Source organism: Elephantulus edwardii, unplaced genomic scaffold (genome assembly GCF_000299155.1).
Source record: "Elephantulus edwardii isolate Elephantulus edwardi_28Jun2011 unplaced genomic scaffold, EleEdw1.0 scaffold00085, whole genome shotgun sequence".
Taxonomy (NCBI): Eukaryota; Metazoa; Chordata; class Mammalia; order Macroscelidea; family Macroscelididae; genus Elephantulus; species Elephantulus edwardii.
Window position 1 is genome coordinate 5,521,987 of NW_006399835.1, and position 3,970 is coordinate 5,525,956.

Below are 3,970 nucleotides of genomic sequence, written 5' to 3' on the forward strand. Positions count from 1 at the left end.
GTGATGTAGTCTACAGGGAGTTGTGCTACAAGACCAAAGAAAGTGTCTTATGGTTCAAATCCTCTGGATAAAGGTGGGTAATCTCCTGTGCAGTTTACTGCCTTGGAACCTGACTGGGCTCAGTTATGATTTGGCAATGAGTCATAGCAAATCTCTAGTATGCTCTCAACAGTAGGTCCCAGAGACTTTACTTTCTTTTACTGTATTAATTTGTGTATTAATCTTTCAATGACAACAAGCTCTGATTTCAGAAGTGTCATTTTACAGATAAGCTAACTGAGGCTCAATGAGTACGGATGATAGCCTCAAAGTCTCATTACTAATACATGGAAGATTCCCACCCACTTGGAAGTCCAATCAAAGTCTACATATTTCTGAAAACATTTCAATATAATTATTAAATTGAACTGTCCCTCAAGAACTACTTGTGCTATTTGGAATAAACAAAACCCAAAGTACTCCTCTCACTTTAGCATGTACCATCACCATCATTACTTCATCTAGAGTTGACAGAATCACTGGATGGTTTGCAAGAATGTTTGGTGATTGGGTTTTCATGTGTCGTTAGGTGCTATTAAGTAAATTGCTATTCATAGAGCCCCCATATGGCTATAAAACTACTCCCTGGGGCTCCTATATTTAATGGATGAGCAGTGGTTAAGATCTTGGCTGTTTGAACTCACCAGTCCCAGAAATTTAAAAAAAAAAAGTGAGAATCTACTTATGTAATAATTTACAGTTGTGCCCACTCTATGGAGCAGTTCCACTCTTTCCTATCGGGTCCTTATGAGTCTGAACCATCTTAATGGCAACTTAAGATGTTTAATTTTAGTAGATCATTTCCTGCAGAGTCACTGGGCAGCACTACACAGCCGGCCTTTTGGATAACCAGGCAGTTTAATCTTTGCGTTTCCAGACCTGCATTACGCAGGCACCCACATGCATGCATGCAAGGAAACTCCTTTCTGACTGTTTCTCATTTAAATAATCTTATTCTTGCTTCACTACGAGTCCTAGTCGTTTTGATAGCACATCACAACAACATCAACATTCTTACTTCCACTTTCTTTCAGACTCTTTATGCTGAGCAATTTCTAGGTCAAGAGAAACTGTGCTTCAAATGTGAAAACATGAAAATGCTTAATGAAAACTGTGGGCAAACTTTTGGGTTTCTTTTAGGACTGTCGCCTGTGATCTTTTAAATTCATGTCCTGACATAGTGCCTGGGCCCCCGAATGCATGCAGATTTGTATAATTTTTCCAATGACCAATGACATGAATTACTGAAAACCTAATTAGGCCTTTTGAGCAGAGAAGATTTTTTTTAAGAGGCTGTGACATTTGGTGAGGAATGTGGTGTCAGCGGAATATCTAGCTTGAATATAATTTCTAATTTGGGGAAAGGTATTGGCACGTGATTATGTGGGTCTGGAATGAGAGCAATTATATCAGCCTGTCTTGAGTGCTGAACCTTTTAACAGTGAGAAAGGACAAATGTCATCCTGAGCAAGGGAGACCACATAATGTGCGGAGTCTGCCAAGCACCTTGTGTATGATTGATGATGCATTTGAGAAAGATGTCTACATGGTTACCTGACAATCCTATAATTAATTTTTCTGGATTGGTACAAAAATATATCTTTGTATATTGGTGAATGGATGCCTTGGTTAGTATATGCTCACAGAAAGGTAAGGGAGCATTTCAAAAGCACAGAAGTCTGACTGCTGGGACTTCAAATAAATGGTCTCTGTATTTTTGTTGAAAGAAAATTCTTAACATTGTTATGACTTGGCAGGTCAACCATAGGCTTATTTGCTCTGAAGAGTTGTGAGTTGGTTATTGTCGAATAATAACAATATCAAAACTCAGTGACTTAATTCACTCATTGCATCGAGTTGGAACAGACTCATAGCTGACCTTCCAGTGAGTTTTTGGAGGCTGTAAATTCACAAAAGGAGATTGCCCATCTCTATACAACAGAATCATTGGTGGATTCAAATTACTGAAGAGGCACCACCTTTGGGTTAGCAGTGCAACTCCCTACAGATTACACCACCAGAACTCCCTCCGTGATTAAAACAGATCTGATGGTCTAGTTAGTAAGGACTTGTACTGCCAATCCAAAGGCATGTGGTTCAAATCCATCAGCTGCTACATAGTAGAAAGTTGGATTATCATCTCCCATGTGATTTACAGACTCTGAAAACCACCTGAAGTGTCAGCTGTGGGTTGTTTCTGACTGAATGAAAACCACCGCCATCGCAGCAGGTGTACATGGGGCTGCCTAAGAAGGCTGATCTGGAAGGGGCCAGCTGGTCTTGCCTGGGTTTGCTCATGCCACTTAGTTCGTTTTATATTAGCCTCACCTGAGACACCTTTCCTTCTCTTGATTGTCAAGAATTAGTAAACTTGCCCTTCTCATATAAATAGAAGAGGGTGAGTAAAACTGTGCGATCTGTTTGCAGGACTAGATTGAGAACTAGTGAAACTGTTACTTCTACTTGGGTCTTTACATCAAAGTAAAAGCATGTAAGTGACTTTAGTGTCAAGAATGATCTGTGAGGTTAAGGGAGAGTCAATATATAATATCTGTATGATCAGACATTGTGGATATTGTCATTATTGTTAGAGACCCTCAAGTTGACTACTCATCATAGTAAGTCTGAACCTTGCCGTGTGCAATGCCTTCCTCATAATCTCTGACATACGTGAGCCCACTGTTATTGTTGTTGTGTCAGAGTCCATCATGTTGAGGATCTTTCTCTCTTTTATTGACCCTCCATCTTTCCATGGACTGGCGCCTTTTTGACAATATGCTCAAAATATGTGAGATGAAGTTTCACCATCTTTGTCCCTAAGGTGAAACCTGGTTGCATTTTCTCCAAGACAGATTTGTTTGTTCTTTTTGCATTCAGTACTCTTCTCCAACACCTTAGCTCAAAGGCATAAATTCTTCTGTCATCCCTTAGTCACTGTCCAATTTTTAGATGCATAGAAAATATCTGAAAAGACCATGGCTTGGATCGGGTTAGGTAGTATCATTAGTGCTATAATGCAAAATATATATGAATGATTGAACAAAAACTAATATGCCTTGTAAATTGCACTAAAACCTCAATTTAAAAATGTTTGTAAATAATAGGTTTGGCCTAGAATTCTTGCCTTCCATGTCAGACACCTGGGTAAGATCCCAGCCAGTGTACCTCACATTCAGCTACCGTGGAGCTTTAAGAACAAGATAGTCTAGGCAGAAAAACCTTGAGATCTCCTTTTGAAAACCAGTGAAAATATCAAGGATCACAAGTGTTCTGTTCGCATGAGCTTGGGGCTTCCATGAGTTGGGAAAACTCTCCCATCAGCTAACAAGGAGCATCCAGGGCTGGGAAAATATGCTGTGAGTGTTTGGTGAGAGGAAATGTAAAATTATATGGCCAAGGAGGAGTGTAGATGATGGGAAAGAAATAAGGTTGAAGAAAGAACAGAGGGGGATCACTCGGAGAGCAGAGGGTAGTGTACAGACAAAGGGGGGGGGATAATAGGAAAGCTGCAATGCGGGCTGGAAGAGGCAGGGTGACAAGAGATATATATCAACAGTAATTAGATATAAATGATGTGTAAAACACAATGTGCAAAAGTCATTTCTAGATCCATCCTGAAATACAATGTGGTGAGAGATAGGATAATATCCATACGCATACAAGGAAGTCCAGTGACTATCATTATCATTCAAATATATGCACCAACAACTAGAGCCAAAGAGGAGGAAATAGAAGATTTCTACCAACTTTTGCAGTCAGAAGTTGATCAAACATGCAATCAAGATGCATTGATAATAATGGGCGACTGGAACGCAAAAGTTGGGAACAGAGAAGAAGGTTCAGTAGCTGGAAAATATGGGCTCGGTGAGAGAAATGAGGCTGGAGATAGAATGATAGAGTTCTGCACATTCAGTGATTTATTCATTGCAAA